This window comes from Panthera onca, chromosome X, assembly GCF_046562875.1.
Source record: "Panthera onca isolate mPanOnc1 chromosome X, mPanOnc1 haplotype 2, whole genome shotgun sequence".
NCBI lineage: Eukaryota > Metazoa > Chordata > Mammalia > Carnivora > Felidae > Panthera > Panthera onca.
The window spans coordinates 76,234,302-76,260,437 of record NC_138357.1 but is presented as its reverse complement, the minus strand read 5'-3'; the positions used below and the strand labels follow the sequence as shown (position 1 = coordinate 76,260,437).

Sequence of the window (26,136 nt, the reverse complement as noted above, 5' to 3'; positions counted from 1 at the left end):
GGTATCTATATCTATCTATGTCTATACTTATATCTATATCATCTATATCTATATCATAATATATGCAATAACTGTGCTCATTATGCCAAGATAAAATTAGAATAGGAATCTTTTGGGCTCCTATTGTATTCAGATTAAGCTCTCACTTTTACAGATCATCACCACAGTGTGGGATATATATATATATATATATATATATATATATATATAAAGAAATAAATGAGTATGTGGAATTTAAGAAACAAAATGGATGACGGTGGGGAATAAGCTTAGTAATTCCCTGTGCTTGCACCAATGGGTTAACAAGCAGTAAAGAAATATAAAGTAACAGGATGAATGCATCCATGATTAGTTAAACAAGATTAGGTAAACAGGGCAAAGGTCCCCAGTATAGGACAAAAGTATAGGAATAGGAAATCTCAGGATGGAAGCATCCAAAATTAGGTAAACAAGATTAGGTATTCAGGGCAGAAATGCTTCCCAATTTAGTACAATAGCAGAAAGCTGCTTTCACAGGAAGGAAGGACCAAAATAAGTAAACAGGGCTATAGACTGCAGCAGGACAAAGTTGCCCAAAGCTGAGCTAATTAGCAAAAGAAAGGTGCCTTCTTGACCCTGAGGTAGCATGCTCTGTCTTGTCCCCTAGGCTAGCTAAGATAAACAGGCATGTCGCCTCATGCCTGCCATAAACAACCATCTGCCCAGCACCAGGACTTTGTTTTTGTATTGACCCAAACCCCTAACACCGCATATCTTCAAAGCCCCCTTTCCCTGACACACATGAGTTAATGTTCACGGTGGTACTATTGTCTCTTTGTGCATGTCCATCACACTTGTAAGCCCTCTGATCCTAATAAAAATGGAGCAAGAACCCTTACTCAGGACTCTTTTCTCCTCCAGGACATTAGTCTCTCTTGCATTTCAAGCCTGTGTCCACTGTCTTGATGGACAAAAGAGAACTCCAGATCCAGAGTCTATGACAGATGAACACATGGGAAGGGGGAGAAAAAAAACAAGAAGAGAAGGAAACAAACCACAAGAGACTCTTAAAGATAGAGAACAAACTGAGGACTGATGGAGGGAAGTGGATGGGAGATGGGCTACATGGATGATGGGAGGACACTTGTGATGAGCATTGGGGGTTGTATGTAAGTGATGAATCACTAAATTCTACTCTGAAACCAATATTGCATTGTATGTTAACTAACTAAAATTTAAATAGATTTTTAAAAAGAAATAAATGAATACTGGGAGGCAGACAAAAGGAAATAGTTACTAGCATTTCAATCAGAAAAAAAAAAGTAGACTTTTTTTCCAGTCTATGGATGGGTTCCACAATGAAACAGGATAGGTTCAGGCTCTCCATAAAAGGTGGAATATCCTTTAGCTTTATTTCAAGTGCTCTCCCAGGTATATTTCTCTGCTGTAAGTGAAATGATCCAGATTGAGTATCCTCTTTAGGAATTTCACTGGGTGTAGAGACAGTTCATTGTCCTAAGATCTTGTGGTTTTGTTCAAGCACCATGAAACCACTCCCTCTAATCAACAGAGAGCTTGTTCGATTCTTTATATATTTAGTCACTCAACAAACACATACTGAGAGGCTATTATTTTCCAGTTTCTGGGAATATAGGGAGAAATAAAAGATAAAATCCCTGCTCTTGAAATTTATAGACTAGTTAGGAGGAATGAACAAAAATACATAAACAAAGTCTCTTTTCCACTTTTACTCTTTGCATTTAACACAATTACATAGTTTTGTGATTAATATGACTCCCCTAATAGACTAAGGGGAGGGCAGGGACCCTTTCTTGATGACCTCTAACTTCCAGTTCTTGGCAAAGAGTAAGCAGTCAATAAATATTTGTTAAATGAAAGGACTCATAGCAATAGAAAATCAGGGTGTTGTTTATCACCTTTTCAATTGATGGGTTTCACTACTTTTATTCCACTCTATCTTTGTCAAAGCACAATAGTTAAATAGCAAAGATTTATCTTTGCCTAAAGACCTTGTGTCTTGAAAAGGCACTTGAGAAATGGGAACTGAGATTTTCCTCCATTGTTCTAAACTCAGATCTACTAGTTCTGATTGCTGAAGGATAATGCCTTGAGCACAGGCAAAATAAAATGAGCTAGGACATTTTACTGAAAACTTTTCATTGTATGACCTGAAGATTTTCATATTTTCAAATTGCTGGGTCAACTGTTAGTAGCTTCTAAGTCTTCATGAAGCAAGCAAGTTAATACCAAAATATATTTCATTATACATTTCATAATACACGATGTTTCTACTTTGAGGGAAAGTTGCCACCCTCTGCATAGTAAACATTTGTTATAATAAAGGATTTTAAGCTTTTTCAGGCATTTTCCCTTGAAGGAGTGTCCATAAAAGCAGTTCGACACTTGCCTGGCCTGGTAAAGAGACCATGACTTCCCTGAAAGGGAAGAAGAAAAGCAAATCCCACATTCTTAGAATTTACTTAGTGATATGATATGAGGAAATTTTTTACAGATTACTTTGAGGTGGTCATACCACTCAGCACAGTCATTTCCTTTCTTCTATAGGCTGTGCAAAGCAATGCAATGATAGGATTAGAAAAAAAAAATCTTACCAAAACAGAAAAGCCCAAGTTCAATATTCACTTGGTAAACATTAAGACCTCTTGATTCATTTGGTCTTTTGTTTGAGGCTAATAGCTAAGTATATTGACTATTTTATTACCTATTTAGGGTGATCTGTGGACTTTGGGAAAATATTTGCTAGACTTATAAATGTTTGATTCTTAAAACTAGCAGAACTACAGCCAGATTATTTATACAGCACACCAATTTAATCTCATCACACACCTCAGATATTCTCAGTTGCTTCTTATTGCTTATCACTTTAAAATATAAACTTTTGGGGAACCTGGGTGGCTCAGTCTATTAAGTGTCTAACTCTTGGTTTCAGCTCAGGTCATGATCTAGTGGTTTCATGAGTTCAAGCCCTGCATTAGGCTCTGAGCTGGCAGCCTGGAGACTGCTTGGGATTCCTTCTCTCCTTCTATGCCCCTTCCCCACTCTGTCTTTGTGTCTCTCAAAATAAATAAACTTAAATATATATATATATATATATATATATATATATATATATATATAATATAAACTCTTGAACTATGGACTTGGAAATACTGCCTTACTTTGCCTTTCTTACTCATTTCGTTGTTCTTATTTGTAGTCCCTGCTCCAACTATGTCATCTGCACCTCTAATACTCCATTTTTTATTTTTTTAACAGTCTTTAACTGTTTTCAGCAATCTTTAACAGTAGCTTGAAGTCTACTTATCTGGTAAACATAGAAGTACCTATAAATCTAACTTATTTTTGTTCATGCTGCTTTGTGATACATATGATTCTGTGATGTTCTTACCTTGCATAGAGCCACATAATGAGAAGGCACTCAGTCTGGATTTTTTTGGTATCATAAAAAATGCTTCAAACACAAATTCATATATATACATATTTTACACAATATTTTACATCTACATGCACACATGTCTAGAAGTTTTATTGCTTCTTATTATAGGGCCCAGTCTACCTTAAAGAAGAGGATAGTGGGAAATACATGCTAAGTTCCATTACCAATTTTAAAGATTGTGCAGTGGCGCCTGAGGCGGTCAGTCAGTAACTCAGTTGGTTAGGTGTCTGACTCTTGATTTCGGCTCAGGTCATGATCTCAATGGTTCATGAGTTCAATCCCCATGTAGGGCTCTGTGCTCACTATGTGGATCCTGCTTTGGCTCTTCTGTTCCACCCCACTTTCTGGTCCTCTCCTGCTCTCTTTCTCCTTTGCTCTCTCTTTCTCAAAAATAAATAAATGTTAAAAAAAATTAAAGATTGTACAAACCATTATATTTAAATTAAATGAAAATGCTCTAAGATATACTGACTGAAAAAAAGTGACAAAATTGTCTTTTTTTAATTGACTTCATTTGAGAGGCTACGAAAGCACACATAGAACTATAAAATTGAAGAAGCACAAAATAAGTAGCTATAGAAGGGGAATATAAATGATGGGAGTAAAATAGTAAAAAATTGGTACTAACATATCTTTTTAAAATTTTAGCTTGAAGTTTTCATATTCATGTTGTAAACCTAAAATGTTTTAGATGCTCCATTTACCAAATAAATGATCTAAATTCTAAGAGTGGTAGTGCCCATTTAATGGACAAATATGAATGTTGTTGCAAAAAAAGTTTATATAAAAACTTTTTCAGGTTGATAAACATCATAATGTTTCTGAAACATAATTAATTTGAAAAGAATTGCATGTATGTCAGAGTGTACTTGAAGCAACCAGAAAGATCTTGGAGAAGGGAGATATGAGAAATGATTGACTGTGTATGTGTCATTTCTCTTTCTAATAATCCACTTGTTATGGGATTTCCTAATGTTTTAGGGAAGAATTTACCTAGATTATGACTCTTGATGATTTTGCACAAGGCTTTAGGTTGGATTTAAGGCATTGAGTAAAGAGAAAACTTTGACTGGCCACTGGTATATAAAAATGACATTTTTAATGTTTATTTTTGCGAGAGAGTGAGTGTGTGTGAATGGAGGAGCGTCAGAGAGAGAGGGATATAGAGAATCTGAAGCAGGATCCGCACTGTCAGCAAAAAGCCTGACATGGGGCTTGAACTCATGAACTGTGAGATCATGACCTGAGCCAAATTCAGATGATCAGGTGCCCCTATAAAAAGAACATTTTATGTTGAAAATTAAATTTCACAAGAATTACAAATTGTATAAATAATAAAACTAGCTTTAATTATAGATTAATTATTAAAAATTGTAAAATAAATATGCCTGAAAAATCTAGGAAAAACTTTAGTCCCATATTTTCAATATTAACAGAAAATCCTGATTTTTAAAATCAGATATGTTTCAGAAAAACCTGGAATGATATAAGTCATTTTTTGTAAGTAGAATCAAGCTACATGGATTTGCAAATTATTTAGCTAAATGCCAAACTTTGTGCTGTTTAACACAAATTCCTTTTCTAAAATATCAAAAAGGTATTAGAAGAATGCTTAGAGGTTTTTTTTTAATAAAACTTTTTAATTCCCTCTAGCTTTGATGTATTCCCTATCAAAGAATAGAATTTTGATGTGTTCTGTGTGGTCTTTAATTGCATCCTAGATATTAAATCTTGCTTAGGTATCAGGAAGTAACAATTTAACCTATCAGCACAGAACCCAGTGTGAGTCTGGAACTCATGAGCTGTGAGATCACAACCTGAGCCAAAATCAATAGTTGGATGCTTAACCAACTTAGCCAACCAGACATCCAAGAGACTATGCTTTTTATACATAATGTGGAAGAAGAGGGGGTCCAAGAGAAAGTATAATTCACATCTTATACTTCTAAATGCATCATAGCACAGGATTTGGGTTATTCTCTCACTTTTCTGAGCACATTCTCCAAATTGGCTATTGAAAGGGTATCTCAACCATGAATAATGTACTTTAATCTCCAGTCTTAAAAGCTTCTTTAGTATATACACTATTTCAATTTATTGCTTCTACAGCAGAAGAAAGGTCTTTCATGTGAAAAACAAAATTAAAAAAAAAGATCATTCATGTAGTCACATCAATATCCATTGATTTTGGAATAGTGCTAAACACTAGAACATAGATCTCTGCTTCCCATAAAATCTAAGGCAGACTGTGGAGGACTAGGCCCAGTAAGCAGCAAAGAAGCCCTTTCCAAGAAAGAACTTATTTGAATGCTATATGCAAACCCAAACTTATTATAGTATATCACTTTTGGGTTTTTTTTTCCATAATTTTTTCTTAAAATCAGAGACATCATAATATATTGTCTGAAGTTTACACAATATTTTTCAGGACTCTTTCATATATATTTGTCTCATTTGATATTTACAATACCTTATAAAGTAAGAAAAACAATTGTTATTATCCTCAGTCTACATAAAAGTAAACTCAGATTCAAAGAGGTTAAGTGACTTTCCCAGTCATCTAGGTAGTAAGAGAGAGGTAGGGATAAGACTAAGACATAAGTTTACTGATCCTGTTGCAAATATGCTTTCATACTTTTTCTTTCCCATCAGCTTCAAGTGGACTTATCTCTCCTTATTCATTTTTAAATTAAATTTAGAGTCTAGAAAGCACTAGTATTTTATCAGCCTATCATTTTTAGAGATTCGTTAAATACTTTGGGTAGCAAGCCTATCTCTTGAGAGATTAACAAAATGGACAGAAAAATATTTTCATTTACTTAATTTTCTAAAGACTGTAGTTTTCTTTACTAACTGTTCTTTATACAGGAAAGAGAAAATCAATAGATGGTGCTGTGAGAACCAACTGTACAATGTAGGTCCAGTTGTCATGTAGCTTGAACAAATATTGACCAATATTTATCTGCCAAGACAGAACAACGATAGTAAATGTTTTATTTTAACCTGAAAGATGGCACTAATAAAACATACCTAGTCTGTCTGGCATACAGGAAAAAACACTTCTTTCAATTTATCCTTACTAATATAGCCAGAACTGATTTGTGTCAGGATTTACCCTCATTACTTATTGGTCAATGACAAAACAAATTAACAAAAAAAGTTCCACCTATAGATCTTCCCTTGCTGGAGAAAACAATTATGGAAGAGAAGAAAAACTAAATTATTTTTAATTTTTTGGTTTTAAAATAGCAATGAAAATAATAAGACTTTATTAACTAAGAGAAAGACACCTGTAAGAACAGTATTAAAGACAATTATCTGCCAGGAATTACGTTTCTTTGCTGTTCACAGAAAGTTGAGGAAAAGCTTAATGAAGGCAATTTAAGAAAGCAGATGCTCTGGTCTTTTTGGTCCTCATACAATTTCCAGTTATAATCGTGGCCTTTTACCACCTGAATCAGTCCAGTAAAAATGTATGGTTTCTTTTTATAACTTAAATTTTGTTACATACCTAATATTTTCACAGTAGTACATTTAACCACATCACAGTCCAAAATGTATAGATTATCTCTTTATCAAATATTCTCATTAAAATGTCACCCATGAACACAAACTTATGGTGTAAAAAATGAAGTGGGTATCCTAGGGCATAAAGTAATGTTAAAATAAATCAGAGGGGTAATGTGGTAATGCTAGTGTTTAAACTGCCCATGTTTATTTTTTTTTCTGACTGATGAAGTATTTTTTTAAATGTTCCCCCTTAAATACTCTCCACAGTTTCATTGGCAACAAATGAGAAGTACTCCAAAAAGTTCTGTTATTTAACATGGTAACTAGAGTAAAAGCCAACTAAAAATAGACATATTTTCAGTTTGTGGTCATATAGACGAGTATAGAATACAATTTGTTTGTATAATTTATAAAGAAATAAACTGCCAGGAAAAGTGACAGTTTACTTAAGAGAAGGGCTTGTCAATTATTTTCATCACTAGCCATTTGCAAATGTGTGAAAAAATAACTTGTATTTTACTAAGCTGGTCTCTGAAGTATCTTATATGTACACCAAAGTAATACATTATTGAAAAATTACTAATTTAGACTGGAATTTTCTATAATTAGTCAATATTAAGGCAGAGGAGAAAAAGCATGTACAAGACAGTGGAAGGATATAGATGGCATACCTTAAGCCCCCCTGCTTTATTCACTTAACTGAAAAGTTTTCCTGCTTAAAATAACTATAATGTGATCTTCCTTAGTGTAGGTACAATACAGCTCCTTACAGCTGGGTAGTATATAACAGCAATATAGAAGAGTAGAGAAATAAATCTCACATTTATTTCTGCCATAATGTCCATATTGAGTAAAGTTTCAGTTTTACTTGTTATCAAAGTAGGAAGTTTAGAACTGTTTTGTTAAAAAGAAAAAAAAAGATTGCAATAAACACAGGGATGCATACATCTTTTTGAATTAGTGTTTTCATTTTCTTTCAATAAATAACCAATAATGAAATTACCTCCATACTGTTTTCCCAATGGCTGTACTAATTTGCATAAAATGAGGAAAGTCCATCTTCTGATGAAGCAGGAGAGAAAGAAGCCAAGTCTGATTAGTATCATATACCATGTCTTATAAATGGTCCCTGTATCCCTTCTTGTATGATCCAGAGGAATGTTTTTATTAATTATTTTATAGTTAATAAACTACAAGGAGGGAATTCCACCTTATCTCATTTTTAAAATGTAAATGCTTTTTTCAAGCAGGTGAAATTATTTGCTGGTTGTTTACTTTTTGGTACAACCAGAAAATAGGGGGGTATTGAATATGGGAGGGTTTGATTCTCTTAGTTTAAAATTCCATGGAAAGGATAGTTTTTATATCCTATAATACCAAGTATAAGAAATGGCAGTTTGGAGTCCCTCGTGCATTTAATATGTCATGAAAATTTTAAATTACTTCTATTCTCATGTTGTTTTTGGTAGAATTATTTCCTAACAGAAACAACTCCTTGATCTTGGCTCTCCCTGTCAGAATTTTGTGCACTTTGTAAAATATTGATTGTGTGGTAGTCCAGTTTTTCTAGTAACTTTGTTAATGTGCCGTGCAAGATTAAAAATTTGAGTATGTAGTGTATATGATATTAAATTGTGAATTAATGGGACTTAACAATGTAACAGTGTATCAACATTTGAAGACACTGGTACTTGATATACTGTTAAGGGACAATTTGCCTCCAGATTTTAAGCTGGAAACTCACTGGGATAACTTTTACAAAAGAATCACAACTACATGATTCTTTATATTTTCAGTATATAAGAATGTGAACAAATTGAAGTGTCTGTAACTGATCTTCAGAACAACAAATAAAAACTCAGTTACAAAAAAAAAGAAAAAAAAGAAATAATTATGAATAAAGTCCTTTAAATACAATAACTTAAATTCTAGGACTTCAGTTATCATAGGGAAATAAAAAGATTTTACACAGTGAAGAAAGATAATGTGACAAGAAAAGGAACTTTGAATACATGAAAAACTATTATTAAAGCATCACAATTCTACTAAATGGCTATTTTCTTTTTTTAATTAATTAATTTATTTTGAGAGAGAGAGAGAACGTGAGTGAGGGAGAGACAGAGAGAGAGAGAGAGAGAGAGAGAGAGAATCCCAAGCAGGCTCTGCACTGTCAGTGTGGAGCCTGATGTGGGGCTCAAACCCATGAACCATGAATCATGGCCTGAGCCAAAATCAAGAGACTTAACTGAAAAGTTAAGCCGACTGAGCCACCCAGGCACTCCTCTATGGCTACTTTCATATTGACTGTACATTATTGGAGCAAGTGAAAAAACAAAACAAAACAAAACAAAACACATAATAGCAAAAATGAATGTGGTATTACTATGAGGAATATAGGCTATAATAACCTCTTCATTTTCCAGTTCAGAACACCAACAATAAATATCATATACATTAAAGTGGTGAAAAAACTAAGGTAGGAATTCAAATATTCTTCAATACCAGGCCTTTTATCCTCAGTATCTGTTTTCATGTATCATTTTCTTTGTTGCATAATACAAGTATTTGCAATAAACTCTCTTCTTTTTGAATCAAGTTTTTATTTAGATTCCAATTAGTTAACATATAAGGTGACATCACTTACATATAACAGCGCTCATCACAAGTGCCCTCCTTAATACCCATCAATCCTCAGTTTTTTCTTTATATTTAAGAGTCTCTTATGGTTTGCTTCCCTCTCTTTTTTCCCCTCCCCTATGTTAATCTGTTTTCTTTCTTAAATTCCATGTGAGTGAAATCATATGGTATTTGTCTTTCTCTGACTGACTTATTACACTTAGCATTATACACTCTAGCTCCATCCAAAGGCAAAATTTCATTCTTTTTGATAGCTGAGTAATATTCTATTGTGTGTGTGGTGGGGAGTATACCAACTCTTATTTATCCAATTGTTAGTCGATGGACATTTGAGCTCTTTCCATAATTTGGTTATTGTTGATAATGTTGCTATAAACATCAGGGTGCACATACCCGTTCAAAACAGTATTTTATGTATCCATTGACTAAATACCTAGTAGTGTAGAGCAATTGCTGGCTCATAGGGTAGTTTTATTTTTAACTTTTTGAAAAACTTCCATACTGTTTTCCTGAGTGGCTGCACCAGATTGCATTTCAAACAACAGTGCAAGAGGGTTCCCCTTTCTCCACATCTTCACCAACACCTGTTTTTGGCGTTTGTGATGGCCTCCTGTCTCACATTTAGGTTTTTCTTCCATTGTGAATTTATTTTTGTGTATAGTGTACTAAAGTGGTCCAGTTTCATTCTTCTGCATGTTGCTGCCCAGTTTTCCCAACATTTGTTGAAGAGACTGTCTTTTTCCCATTGGATATTCTTTCCTGCTTTGTCGAAGATTAGTTGACCATACATTTGTGGGTCCCTATCTGGGTTTTCTATTCTGTTCTATTGATCTATGTGTCAGTTTTGGGGCCAGTAAATTAAAAAGAAAAAAGAATGAATTGACAGACTTACTTCACTGACATGATCAGTCACATACACTTCCTTCCCAGACAGCAATGACTTTTTCTCCATCAAATTAGCTTCAATGCATTGCTTGCACATCTCATCCCTTAAATGACAAATGGAGGGTTGGGGAATCAATAAATTTCATCTCCAAGCAGGATGGGAAAATGACAATCTGACTTTCAAAGGACACACAACCCTGAAACTACTACCAGAATCAGTCTTTCAGAAATCGTCCCAAAGGTAATAAATTTCACAGATTGGCAGGTTTTCAATAAAGAAACTACAAACCATATGACATTTTCCACTCATAGATATTTCAGTTCCAGACAGTAAAATCTATTGTTTTCATAATATCTTTTTAAGTCTTTTTTTAGAGAGAGAAAGAAAGCATGCTTGGGGGTGGGAAAGAGAGAGGAGAGGGAGAGAATTCCAAGCAGGCTCTGCACTGTCAGTACAGAGTCTGAGATGAGGTTCAAACTAACAAACTGTGAGATCATGACCTGAACCAAAGTTGGACTCAACCGACTGAGCCACACAGGTACCCCATTCATGAGATCTTAGTACATAATTTATTGGTTATAATTCAATCACAGTGGCCCTCTTCCAAGTAATGTGCCAGGGTTTGTAACCTGAAGAAACCCAGAAAAGAATAGAAGAAAGAAGGCATAAGACTATTTTAGTCTAGATAAGATTTTAGGAATCCTAAATAGGAAAGAAAGCTCTCATTTCAAAGGATGCCGTTTTGCTCATGTGGTGTCAGGTAGACAATAAATCAGAACAGAGTGAGGTGTGAGGTACTACAACAATGTAGGTGGCTAACCCAAATGACCTCTAGGGTCTGCCTATGAAAATCTACACACAGATAATTTAGGCTTTGAAATGACTATATTCTTCCCAGTGAAAAACATTCAACCTGAATTTCATCAATACATAAGAGCCTCAGACTTGAAGGGAGGGAGACACCTCAGTTGCCAGTGAGGGAAAAAACGTTGCATATTTTGACTTTAGCCTGTGGCACAGATATTGACTTCATTTTATGGTTCCATTCATTAAGAAATCAGGTTCTCTGAAAATCATTTATGATATTACTGTCAACTATTAATGTTTAATATGATTTCAAGAGGCCCAGGTGCCACTAGATTCTTATGGCCCACTAACACAGGAAGAGTGTTCTCTATAGTATTCTCAATCAAGCAGAATTTCAACTGAGCTTTCGTGGCTAACACAGACATTAGTGTTAAAGCTGTCTAAAATAATCATCAATTGACAGAGCTTCTATGATCAGCTAAGTTCTAAGGAGCTTCAGTGCCAAGAAAAACAAAGATTATTTCATTGTCTAGATTAGTTCCCTTTGGTACAGGTCCAAGGGTACATTACCTGCAGTAAAGTTTGGGATAAGACTAAGAAAGTTCATAGGGCTCCTTTTTGAGTGTTTCTCAGGAAGTTATTTATGTGAAAAGATATATCAAGGCCCACACCTGATCTTTTTCTCCTTGGGGTTGGGCAAAAAAAGATCAGTAGTAGGTAATAGTAAAAATATAAAATGATAAAACATATAAACAGATGATTGTAAGCATTGCTGATGATGGTGAAACTTAGGCAGACACCCCTCCTCCACATGCCACTCAGGGATTTTATAGGTAGAGATTTGCTGATGATAGTGCCTTCATGGCTCCAATTTAGTTGTATTTATGCTGAAGCAAACACAACCGCCTAGTTTCGGGAAATGAAGACATCTTTTTTTTCCCTCCTACAGTTCCTTGCCAAGCAGGAGGTTTCACCCTACTTAAAAAGTGTACTTTTAGATGTAAGATGGAGGGCGAATGTATGGATGTCTGGGTCTCATTCTCAGAAGACTACAGAGGGAGAAAAAGTGTATCTCTGGTATATGAGAAACAATGATAATATTCAGTGTAGAGATACAAGGAAAATGCTTCCTTAATCACATCTCACTCCCATCATTATAATATTACTCTTTGAACTACAAGGTGATTTTCTAACCCCAGAAAAATACATATCTGAAAAATCAACATACAGACTACCTCAGAAACATAAACCATACACCAGAGCTAAGTCCTAGTATAAGATATGGAACACAGTTTAGTTTTTCCATAAAACAAAAATTCTGGTCGGGGTGCCTGGATGTCTCAGTTGGTTGAGCATCCGACTTCAGCTCAGGTCCTGGTCTTGCGGTTCATGAGTTCAAACCCCGCTTCGGGCTCTGTGCTGACAGCTCGGAGTCTGGAGCCTGCTTTGGATTCTGTGTCTCCCTCTCTCTGCCCCTCCCCTGCTTGTGCTCTCTCTCTCTCTCTCTCTCTCTCTCTCTCTCTCTCTCAAATATAAATAAACATTTTTTTAAATTTAATGAAAAATGTTGTCTGGTAAATATTTTGACGTGAATGTAGATTCAATATTAAACTGTAAAACCATAAATATAGCATAAAACTATGCTACCTGTTAGCTAGATTTGGGAGTTATTAGCTAAAGACTTGAATTTCCAAGTCCCTATCACTATTCCAAACAATGCTCCTGGGCTTCTCAGAAAGAAAGGGAATGACTGCACAGAGGTACTCCTCAAAGACTTTTTAAGCTATTGTTGACATATTTCTTCCTTTTCTCAGGTCTACACAAAGAAATTTCAGGACTATGAAAACATTTTTTAAAAAGCACATCCTCCTGAAAAACAAGTGGATCTATTAAAATGATCATATGGTTCTTATCCTTTCTTTTATTAATATGGTGTATAACATTTATTGATTTGCAAATATTGAACTATACTTGCAACCCAGGAATAAATCCTGCTTGATTGCGGTGAATGTATAGTTTTGGCTTCGAGAATAGAACCCAGTGATTTATCTCTTACATATGACACCCAACCCTGTTTGTTCTCTGTATTTGAGTTCCTCAAATATAGGTTTGCCTCCATTTATGTTTTTATTTTATTTTTCCTTGTCTTCCCCTATGTTCATCTGTTGAGTCTCTCAAATGCCACATATGAGTGAAATCATATGATCTCTGTCTTTCTCTGACTGACTTATTTCACTTAGTTTAATACCTTCCAGTTCCATCCACATTGTTGCAAAATGGCAAGGTTTCATTCTTTTTCATCGCTGAGTAGTATTCCAGTGTGTGTGTGTGTGTGTGTGTGTGTGTGTGTGTGTATACACACACCACATCTTCTTTATTTATCAGCTGATGGACATTTGGGCTCTTTCCATAATTTGGCTATTGTTGATAGCACTGTTATAAACATTGGAGTGCATGTGCCCCTTCAAATCAGCAGTTTTTTTTATCATTTGGATAAATTCCTAGTGGTGAAATTGCTGGTTCATAGGGTAGTTAAATTTTTTTTATTATTTAATGTATTGTTGGATTTGGTTTTCTAGTATTTTATTGAGAATTTTTGTATGCGTGTACATCAGAGATATTGTCCTGTAGTTCTGTTTTTTAGTGGAGTCTTACATGATTGTGCTATCAGGGTAGTGCTGGCTTCATAGCATGAGTTTAGAAATTCTATTTCCTCTTCTATTTTTTGGAATAGTTTGAAAACAATAGATATTATCTTTTCTTTAAATGTTTGGTAGAACTCACGTATGAAAACATTTGGCCCTGGACTTTTGTTTGTTGGGAGTTTTTTGATTTCTGATTCAATTTCTTTACTGGTTATTGGTATGTTCAAGTATTCTATTTTTTCCTGTTTCAGTTCTGGTAGTTTGCATGTTTATAGAAATTTATTCTTTTTTTCCAGATTGTCCAATTTTTGGCATCTAATTTTTTATAATTGTATTTATGTGGCATTGGTTGCTATTTCTCCTTTCTCATCTGTGATTTTATTTATTTGAGTCCTTTATCCTTCTTTTTGATAAGTCTGGCTAGAGGTTAATCACTTTTATTAATTTTTTCAAAGAGCCAGCTTTTTATTTCATTGACTGTTTTTTTTTTTTTTAACTTTCTGTATCATTTATTTCTGCTTTAATCATTATTATTTCCTTCCTTCTTCTGGATTTAGGCTTCATTTCTTGTTATTTTTCTATCTCCTTTAGGTTTAAGGTTATTTTGTTTATTTGAGATTTTTCATGAATGTTGTGGTATGCCTATATATACTACCTTCTTAGGACCACTTTTGCTACATCCCAAAAGTTTTGGACCATTGCGTTTTCATTTTTATTTTTTTTTCCATATTTTTTAAAATTTCTTTTTATTTCATGTTTGACCCATTCATTGTTTAGTAGCATGTTGTTTAACCTCCATGTTATTTGTGGTCATTCCAGATATTTCCTTTTGGTAGACTTCTAGTTTCATAGTTTTGTGGTTGAAAAAGTTTCATGGTACGACTTTAATCTTTTTGTATTTGTTGAGGCCTGATTTGAGACCTAATATGTTATCTATTCTGGAGAATGTTCCATGTGCACTTGAAAAGAATGTGTATTCTGCAATTTTATGATGGGATTTTCTGAATATTCTTGGTTGCAGGGTTTTTTTTTTTTTTTCTTTCAATGCTTTGAATCTATCATGCCACTCCCTTCTGGCCTGAAGTTTCCTTTGAAAAATCAGCTGTTAGCTCTATATGGTTTTCCTTGTATGCAACTTATTCAACTGTCTTCTTTTCTCTTGATGCTTTCAAAATGCTCTGTTTGTGACTACTTTATGTCATTTTAATTATCGGGTGTCTTGATGTGGACCCCTTTGTGTTTACTTTGTGAGGGGTTTTCTGTAATTCCTGCATCTGGATGTTTGCCCCCCCCCCCCCTTAGATCAGGGAAGTTTCCAGCTATCATCCTCAAATAATTTTCTGCCCCATTTTCTCTTTCTTCATTATGGATTCCCATACAATCCATCCAATTACAAGTCCAGTAATTATCTTTTTTATCATTACTTTGAATTCTTTATCAGGCAAATTGTTCATCTCTGTTTTATTTAGGTCTTTTCCTGTGATTTTGTCTTGTTCTTTCATTTGGGACATATTCCCCTGTCTTCTTATTTAGTCTAAATACTTGTGTGTGTGTTTCTATGTATTGGAAAAGTAATATATGTCTCTTTAGCTTTAAAATAGTGGCCTTATGAAGAAGAGGTCCTGTAGTGCTCTGTAGTGTAATGTCTTCTGTTCACCAGAACCTGGCTTTTCAGGGGTGTCTCTTATGTGTGTTGAATGTATCCTATTATTGTGGTTGAGCTACAGTTTCCTTTAATCCAGTCAGCTGCAACAGTCCTCTTTGCCTGTTGTGGAAGGGTTTTGTTTCTGTGCTGTTAGGTGGCTAGTCTAGGGCTACCTTGGGCTTGTAATTGGATCAGACCAGATGCTCACTGTCAGCTCATTTTCCAGAGAAGTGGCACCTAACTGCAGGCCACACTTCTTGCATTTTTTTCTGAGAGGCTTTTGTTGGTGGTCAGGGCTTACAGTCAGAGTAGATATACATTTCCTGTCTATCTTTTGGGGTTGTAGTGATCTCAAACTACAGGGATGCCTCTTTGTGTTGCCTCCTGTGAGTTTTTTGTTGGTGGTCAGGGCCTGTAGTCAAATAAGATGTCTGACCTCAGCCCACTGCTGGAGCTGCACTCAAACTGGCATGTGTGATTCTTCCCCTTTCCACAGGACAAGCGTTGCTTAGGAGTGATGCTGACCACTGTTGGGGCTGCTTGCAGAATGAGATGTATCAGCTGATGCTTTTGAGTGACTTGCTGAGTGGAGCAGGTTGGATGGGGAAAGTCTGCAGGAGAAAGTAGGGGCCAGTGCACACAGTGTTAACCAGGTCGGTGGTGAGTGTGTGTGGTGGCTTTCACAGTTGTTCAGGTACCTAGGTTGGGGAGTGGGGAAAGAAATGGTATCTACCAGCTCTTTTCTTCTTGGAGTAGTCACTCAAAGATCCATGACCCTCCAGCACATGTTCTGAGATTAATAAATATATTCTCCTTCCTGTATACCCTAGGTGCTTTTCAAACTGCTGTTTCCATGCTTATCATTATGGGGTCGTTTGTTTGCTGTTTATTTAAGGGCAGGTACTCAGTTTTCTATTGCCCTCTAGGTCTCCCAGAGCTGAGTCTGCTGATTTTGAAAACAATTTTAAAGTGTTAAGCCACAGTGATTTAAAAACTTATAAAATTGAGCCTCTTGGGTTTTCAAAGCCTAATATTATGGGGGTTTGTCTTCCCAATGATGGTCCCACATGTCTGCGGGGCCTGATGTGAGGTTTGTTTCTTTCACTTTTCTGAGCTTCTTGGGTACATCCAGTTATTGCTTAGTCGTGCAGGTTAGTTTGGTTTCCTACTAGGACTATGCCCTTCTTACCATTTTTGATATGACCTCCTCTATGGAATTAAACTGTAGAGTGTCTGTTATGCCAGTCTTCTGTTTATTTTTTGTGATAGTTACACTGATGTGGTATTTTCTAGCTGTATCCATGTGATGACGTCAGCTTAAGATCTTCATACTTTTCCATATTCCCAGGCTCCCTCCATATTGAGTTAGTTTTCTGTACGGTGTTAGAAAGTGGTCCAGTTTCATTCCTCTGAATGTAGTTTTCCAATTTTCTGAGCACCATTTATTGAAGAAATTATCTTTTCCCCATTGTATATCCATGCTTCCTTCATTGTGGATTGTTATAAGAATAATAATAATAATAATGGATTAAGTATTACCAAATAATAAACATGGGTTTATTTCTGGAGTTTCTTTCTGTTCCACTGATCCATGATCTATGTGTCTATTTTTGCATCAATACCATACTATTTTGATTACTACAGCTTTGTAGTATACCTTAAAATCTGGAATTATGATACTTCCAACTTTATTATTATTTCTCATGATTATTTTGGCTATTCGAGGTCTTTTGTGGTTCCATACAAATTTTAGTATTAATTGCTCTGGTTATGTGAGAAATGCTGTTGGTACTTTGATATGGATTGCATTGAACCTGTAGATTTCTTTGCCTCATATGGACATGTTACAATATTATTTCTTCCAACCCATAAGGATATAATATATTTCTATTTGTTTTTGTCCTCTTCAATTTTTTTTGAATGTTTTATAGTTTTCAGGTACAGATATCTCACCTCCTTGGCTAAGTTTATTCTTAGGCATTTTATTATTTTTGTGCAATTTGAAATGCAATTGTTTCCTTAATTTTTCTTTTTGCTGCTTTGTTTTTAGTTTATATAAACACTACCATTTTCTGGGTATTAATTTTGAATTTTTTTTAAAGTTAACCCATTTAGAGAGACACATCAGGGGAGGGTCAGAGAGACAGGAGGAGACATAATCCCAAGCAGGTTCCATGTTTTCAACACAGGATTTGATGTGGGGCTTAAACCCATGAGCCATGAGATCATAACCTGAGCCAATATCAAGAGTTGGATGCTCAACCAGCTGAGCCACCCATGCACACTTAGGTATTAATTTTGTATCCGGTATGTTTATTAAATTCATTTATTAATTCGAGTAGTTTTTAGGTGGAGTTTTTAAGGTTTTGTATGTACAGTATCAGGTCATCTGCCAACAGTAAAAATTTTACTTCTTCCTTACCAGTGAATACATCTTTTTTAAATTTTTTAAAAATGTTTTTATTTATTTTTGAGACAGAGAGAGACAGAGTATGAGCAGGGGAGGGGCAGAAAGAGAGGGAGACACAGAATCCGAAGCAGGCTCCAGGTTCTGAGTTGTCAGCACAGAGTCCAACTCAGGGCTTGAACTCACAGACCATGAGATCATGACCTGAGCTCAAGTCAGACGCCTAACCGACTGAGCCACCCAGGTGCCCCACCAATGAATACATCTTATTTCTTTTTTTTATCTGATTGTTTTGCATGGATTCCCATTTCTATGTTTAGCAAAATGGCAAGAGTAGACATCCTGGTCTTGTTACTCATCTTAGAGGAAAAGTTCTCAGTTTTGCACTACTGAGTATATCAGGTGTGGGTTTTTCATATATGGTCATTATTATGTTGAAGTACATTCTATATAAACACAATTTGTTAAAAAATAAATACATTTTGTTAAGAGTTTTATTATGAATGGATGTTAAATTTTTTCAAATGCTTTTTTCTGCATCTATTGAGATAATCATATAATTTTTTTACTCTTTGTTTCGTTGGTGAGGTGTATCACATTAATTGATTTGCAAATATTGAATTATTCTTTTATTTATTTATTTTTTTAAAGGGAGAGGAAGAAGCAGGGGGCAGAGAGAGATGAAGAGACAGAATCATGCTCAGCGTGAAGCCTAATGATGGCCTCAATCTCATGAACTGTGAGATCATGGCCTGAGCCAAAATCAAGAGTCCAATGCTTAACTGACTGAGCCACCGGGGGTCCCTGAATTATTCTTGTATTCCTGTCAATACCACTTAATTTTGGTAAATTATTCTTTTAACATACTGTTGAATGTGGTTTGCTAATCATTTGTGGAGGATTTTTTTTTTTTTTTTGATATATGTTCATCAGGGATATTAGCTTGTAGTATTCTTTTTTTATGATGCCTTTGTCTGGTTTTGGTATCAGGGTAATGATGGCCTTATAAAATGTGTTTGGAAACTTTTATTTTTTTAAATTTTTGTTATAATTTGAATAATATTAATTATGTTTTAAATGTTTTGTAGAATTTACTTGTTAATTCATCTGATTCTGAACTTTTATTATTTGATTACCAATTCAGTTTCATTAGTAGTAATTGGTATGTTCAGATTTTCTATTTCTTCCTGATACAGTTTTGTAATATTTTATGTTTCAAGTAATTTATCCATTTATTCTATTTTGTCCAATTGGTTGACATATAATTTTTTTGTAGTAATCTCTTATATCGTTTTGTATTTCTGTTGTGTGAGCTATTATTTCTCCCCTTTCATTTCTGGTTTTTAAAATTGATTTCTACTTTTTTGTTACTGAGTTTATCCAAAAGTTTTTAAATGTTTTCAAGCTTTTTGTTTCATTAAAAATTTCACTTTTTTAGTTTGTATCATTTATTACTTCTCTGATATTTGTTATTGTTTTTCTTCTACTTATCTTGGGCTTTGCTCTTCTTTTTTTAGTTCTTTAGGTATAAGGTTAGATTGTTTATTTAAACTTTGTCTTGAGCCTTAAGGTAGGCTTTTTATGCATCCCCCCCCAAATCAGAATGTTGTGTTTTTATTTTCATTTGTCACTATGTATTTTAACTTTTTTCTTTGATTTATACATTGACCTATTGGTTGTTTAGTAGCACATTGTTTATCCTACATATGCATTTTACAGTTGTGTGTGTGTGTGTGTGTGTGTGTGATTTCTAGTTTCATACTGTTGTGGTCAGAAAAGATTATGCTATAATTTCAATCTTCTTAAATTTATTGATAATTGTTTTGTGATTTAAAATGTGATTTATTCTGAAGAATGTTTTATGTGTACTTGAAACAAATGTGTTTTCTGTTGTGTTGGATGGTGTGTTCTATATATATCTGTTATGCCCCTCTGGTCTAAAGTGTCATTCAAAGACTGTTTCTTTACTGACTTTTTGTCTTAATGATGGATCCATTCATGTAAGTTTGATGTCAAAGTCCCCTACTATTGTATTGCCATCAATTTATCTCTTTATGTTATTAATATTTGCTTTTTGAATATAGGTGTTTCAATGTTAACTGTATAGATATCCTCTTTTTGGATTCATCCCTTTATAATTTTATAATTCCCATCTTTGTTTTTTGCTACAGTATTTCTTATTTAATTTTTTTTAAATTTTTTAAATTCACATTCAAGTTAGTTACCATATAGTGCAACAATGATTTCAGGGGTATATTCCTTAATTCTCCTTACCCATTTAGCCCATCCACCCACCCACAACCCCTCCATTAACTCTTTGTTCTCCATATTTGAGTCTCTTATGTTTTGTCCCCCTCCCTGTTTTTATATTAAATTTGCTTCCATTTCCTTATGTTCATCTGTTTTGTATCTTAAAGTCCTCATATGAGTGAAGTCATATGATATTTGTCTTTCTCTGACTAATTTCACTTAGCATAATACCCTCTAGTTCCATCCACATAGTTGCAAAAAGTAAGATTTCATTCTTACAGTATTTTGTTTACAGTCTATTTGGTCTGAATAAGTATTGCTACCCTGAAATTTTTACACTTCCATTTTCATGGTAAATGCTTTTCCATTATTTTACTTTAAATGTCTTCAGGTTGAAGTGAACCTCTCATAGGCAGCATATAGATGAGACTGTTTCATCTATTCTGTCACCCTATGCCTTTTGATGGGGGTATTTGGACAATTTGCATTTAAAGCAATTATGCTAGGGTTCAGTGGCTGGGCCAAGGGTGCAGTTTACAGTAGAAGGCAGCTCTCTCCCTGGAGTGCTGTGGGAAAAGACAAATCCTGCCTGTGTCTGCCACCCCAGGGGCTTGGAGACGAGTTCAGCAGCACAGCCTACAGTAGGAGGAAAAAGCTCCTCCCTGGAGTACTGTGGGAAAATATAAAACCTGCCTGTGTCTGCCTGTGTCTGCCACCCCCGAGGTTCAGAGGCAAGGGTGGTGGCACAGTCTGCAGGAGGAGAAGGTTGTCCTCCCTGAAGTGCAACAGCAGAGACAAAGCCAGCCAGGACCACATATTGTGTCATGTTGAGAGGCGCTTCCTCAGTGCCAGAGTGCATGGAGCAGGACTTTGAATCCTAGGCAAGCACAGAGTCAGTGGAGTTGGCAGAGTGAGAAAGACTGCCCCATCTGCGCCTGCGGCATAGTGAGGATGACTCAAACTGAATCCACCAGTTCCGGCTCAGAGGAGAAGAGACTGGGGGATCACCATATCCCCTCCATCACCACCAAGGTGGGGCCTCAGGGATCACTCCCAGGGCCCATAGTGGAGGTGGGTCCAGACTACACCAAACCATGCCACTTTGCACTAGGTAACTGCCTATCTACCAGAGTGGGACAGACCCTGCAGACAGCTCCTCCTGACAAGCTCTGCAGCATTGCCTGGATTAACTCTAGGTCAATTCTGGATATATAGATGTATTTCACCCGCCCCACCCCCACCCCCATTTCTCCTTATCTCTTCCCTGCCCTAGGCTGGTTACTCTAGTTATTGGTTTGTCTAAACACACATATTTAATCCATTGTCTTGACATATATATGTTCTACACCTCCTTCTTTACACCCTTTCTCTCTCTCTGAAATAATCAAGCCATTTAGTTTCTCTGGGTAACTTTATTTTCAGTTTGTTTTTACCGGGTCCTTCTTTATTTTCCTTTCTCTCTCTCTGGATTAAACCTTTTAGTGTCTATGCCTAGTCAATGTTTACTTCTGCTTTTTCCTGGCTCCTGTCATTTTTCTCTGTGTATGTGCTCTTCCATCAGCACCACCTCAACCCTCTTCTTTACTTGTACTTGGTGTTTTTGTTTTTGTTTTTGTTTTGTTTTTAGTCTTTAGTATTTTTGTTTTTGTTTATTAGTTTGTTTGTGTTATTTGTGTGTTTGCATAATGTTGTCTTCTGTTTGTCTCTTTTCATTTATAGGGATACTCCAAAGAACAAATCAAAGCATACCTGGTGAAGGGTCCAAAATATCACTATGAGTAGGGTAATAGAATAATAAAAGTCACAACAGAGAGAAAATAACATTCTCTGAAAAAAAAAAAAAAAAACATCTCTTGAAGGGCCAGACCCTGGACAGTGGATGACGACCCTCCTTTAACATAGCAGTGCTTGTAGGTGCAGAGCACACAACAAGCATTTAAAATGCATAAGGAACAGAAAACTAGCCAAAATGATGAAACGGAAGAATTCTGCTCAGAAGAAATTCCAGGAAGTAGCGACAGCTAACACATTGATCAAAACGATTTAAGCAATATAATGGAACAAGAATTTAGAATAATAGTCATAAAATTAATTGCTGGTCAAGAAAAAAAGCATAGAAGACAGCAGAGAATCTACTGCTACAGAGAACAAGGGACTAAAAAATAGTCATGATGAATTAAAACCTGCTATAAATGAGGTGCAAAATAAAATGGAGGTGGCAACAGTGCGGATTGAAGGGGCAGAAGAGAGAATAGGTGAATTAGAAGATAAAATTATGGAAAAAGAGGAAGATGAAAAGAAGAGAGATAAAAAAAATCCAGGAGTATGAGGAGAGAATTACAGAACGAAGTGATGAAATCCAACGGAACGTTATCCATATCATAGGAATTCCAGAAGAAGAGAGAGAGAAAGGAGTGGAAGGTGTACTTGAACAAATCATAGCTGAGAACTTCCCTGATCTGGGGAAGGAAACAGGCATTGAAATCCAAGAGGCACAGAGACCTCCCTTCTGGTGCAACTTGATTTTCTGCACTACATATCATAGTGAAACTGGCAAAATACAAAGATGAAGAGAGAATTCTGAAAGCAGCTTGGGATACACGGCCCCTAACATACAAAGGTAGACACATAAGGGTAGTAGCAGACCTATGTACTGAAACTTGGCAGGCCAGAAAGGAATGGCAGGAAATCTTCAATGTGATGAAAAGGAAAAATATGCAGCCAAGAATTCTTTACCCAGAAAGTCTGTCATTCAGAATAGAAGGAGAGATAAATGTTTTCCCAAACAAAAACTGAAGGAATTCACCACCATTAAACCAGCCCTACAATTGATTTTAAGGGGTATTCTGTGAGTGAAATGTTGCAAGGACCACAAAGTACCAGAGACACCAATAGAAGCAGGAAACTTACAGATATCACAATGACTATAAACCCATATCTTTCAATAATAACACAATGTAAATGGGCTAAATGCTCTAACCAAAAGACATAGAGTATCAGAATGGATAAAAAAAAAAAAGGCCTATCTATTTTCTGTCTATAAGAGACTCATTTTAGACCTGATGACACCTTAAGGTTGTGAGTAAGGAGATGGAGAACTATCTATCATGCTACTGGAAGTCAAAAGAAAGCTGGAGTAGCCATACATATACCAGACAAACTAGACTTTGAATTAAAGACTGTAAAATGAGATGAAGAAGAGCATTATCTAACAATTACAAGATCTATCCATCAGGGAGAGCTAACAATTATAAATGTATTTGCACGGAATTCGATAGCACCTATATATATATAAAACAGTTAATCACAGACATAAGCAACCCTATTGATAAGAACATAGTAATTGCAGGGGACTTTAATACTCCACTTACAACAATTGACAGATCATCTAGACAGAGAATCAATAAAGAAACAAGGGCCCTGAATGATACATTGGATCAGATAAACTTGACAGATATATTTAGAACTCTTCATTCCAAAGCAACTGAATATACTTTCTTCTCGAGTGCAGGATACAAAATCAATGCACAGAAATCAGTTGATTTCTTATACACTAATAATGAAGCAACAGAAAGACAAATAAAGCAACTGATCCCATTCACAATTGCACCAAGAAGCATAAAATACCTAGGAATAAACCTAACCAAAGATGTAAATGATATGTATGCTGAAAACTATAGAAAGCTTATGAAGGAAATTGAAGAAGATATAAAGAAATGGAAAAACATTCTGTGCTCATGGATTGGAAGAATAAATATTGTTAAAATGTCAATATTACCCTAAGCAATCTATACATTCAATGCAATGCCAATCAAAACTGCACCAACATTCTTCTCGAAGCTAGAACAAGCAATCCTAAAATTTGTATGGAACCACAGAAGACCTAGAATAGCCAAAGTAATTTTGAAGAAGACCATAGCAGGAGGCATCAGAATCCCAGACTTTAGCCTCTACTACAAAGCTGTAATCATCAAGACAGCATTGTATTGGCACAAAAATAGACACATAGACCAATGGAATAGAATGGAGGCTCCAGAATTGGACCCACAAAAGTATGGCCAACTAATATTTAACAAAGCAGGAAAGAATATCCAATGGAAAAAAGAGTCTTTTTAGCAAATCGTGCTGGGAGAACTGGACAGCAACATGCAGAAAAAAGAAACTATACCACTTTCTGACACCATTCACAAAAATAAAGTCAAAATGGATAAAGAACTTGAATGTGAGACAGGAAACCATCAAAACCTTAGAGGAGAAATCAGGAAAAAACCTCTCTGACCTCAGCTACAGCAATTTCTTACTTGACACATCTCCTAAGGCAAGGCAATTAAATACAAAAATGAACTATTGGGACCTCATGAAGATAGGTCCTCTTCACTGCAAAGGAAACAATCAGCAAAACTAAAAGGGAACCAATGGAATGCGAAAATATATTTGCAAATGACATCCAAAACTCTATAAAGAAGTCACCAAACTCCACACTCAAAAAGCAAATAATTCATTGTAGAAATGGGCAGAAAACATGAATAGACACTTCTCTAAAGAAGACATCCAGATGGCCAACAGGCACATGAAAAGATTCTCAACATCACTCCTCATCTGGGAAATACAAATCAAAACCACACTCAGATACCAACTCACACCCATCAGAGTGGCTAAAATGAACAAATCAGGAGTGTATAGATGCTGGCTATGATGTGGAGAAACGGGAACCCTCTTGCACTGTTGCTGGGGATGCAAACTGGTGCAGCCCCTCTGGAAAACAGTGTGGAGATTCCTCAAAAAATTACAAATAGACCTACCCTATGACCCAGCCATAGCACTGCTAGGAATTTACCCAAGGGATATCGGAGCGCTGATGCATGGGGGGACTTGTAACCCAATGTTTACAGTAGCAGTTTCAACAATAGGCAAATTATGGAAAAAGCCTAAATGTCCAGAAACGAACGAATGGATAAAGAAGATGTGGCTTGTATATACAATGGAAATTTACTTGGCAATGAGAAAGAATGAAATCTGGCCCTTTGTAGCTACGTGGATGCAACTAGAGAGTATTAGGCTAAGTGAAATAAGTCAGGCAGTGGAAGACAGATACCATATGTTTTTACTCATGTATGGATTCTGAGAAACTAAACAGAATACCATGGGGGAGGGGAAGGGGGAAAATAGTTACAGAGAGGGAAGGAGGCAAATCATAAGAGACTCTTAAATACTGGGAACAAACTGAGGGTTGATGGGGGCTGGGGGAAGTGGGTGATGAGCATTGAAGATGGCACCTGTTGGGATGAGCACTGGGTGTTGCATGGAAACCAATTTGACAATAAATTTTATTAAAAAACATAATTAGAAAATGAGATGTAAAATTCTGTTAATTGAAGATGAGATAATTTTATATAGGAAAACGTCTAAAGATTTAATTAAAACAACCATTAAATGTAAGCAAAAAATAGGTTACATTTTCAGAATATAAAATTAACATAAAATTTAGTATTGTTTCTGTAGACTATTATCAAATTATTTGGAAAAAGAAAGACATTAAATGATCATATTTAGAGTGGCATCATACACACACACACACACACACACACATGCACGCACACTAAGGAATTAGTTTAACACAAATGGTTAAAGATCTATATCCTGAAAACAAAACATTGAAAACAAAACCTTGAAAACAAAATAAAGAAATCTAAGACACATATAAATTGAGAAGTATCCCATGTTCAAAGAATGGAAGAATTAATATTGCTTTATATGTTATTACTACCAAAAGCATTATACATATTGAATACAATCTTTACCAAGATTCCAATAGAATTTTTGCTTGGAGAGGAAGATGGTGGCATAATATGAGGATCCTAGGCTTACCACGTTCCATCAACACAAGTAGAT

General features: G+C 35.4%; 1 long non-coding RNA gene across 4 annotated transcripts in view; it reads left to right on the top strand.

Moving 5' to 3' along the window:
* The window catches only part of LOC145714572 (uncharacterized), a 95,009-nt gene extending 69,414 nt beyond the window's left edge, over positions 1-25,595 (top strand). For 2 of the 4 annotated variants that reach the window (XR_014136895.1, XR_014136899.1), the window contains exons 6-7: positions 18,646-18,839; positions 21,964-25,595. This is a non-coding gene — a long non-coding RNA (uncharacterized LOC145714572). Of the gene's footprint in view, positions 1-900; positions 16,241-18,645; positions 18,840-21,963 lie in introns of all 4 variants that reach the window. The other 2 variants (XR_014136900.1, XR_014136901.1) reach the window with 2 other exon arrangements.
* Positions 25,596-26,136: the final 541 nt, after the last annotated feature.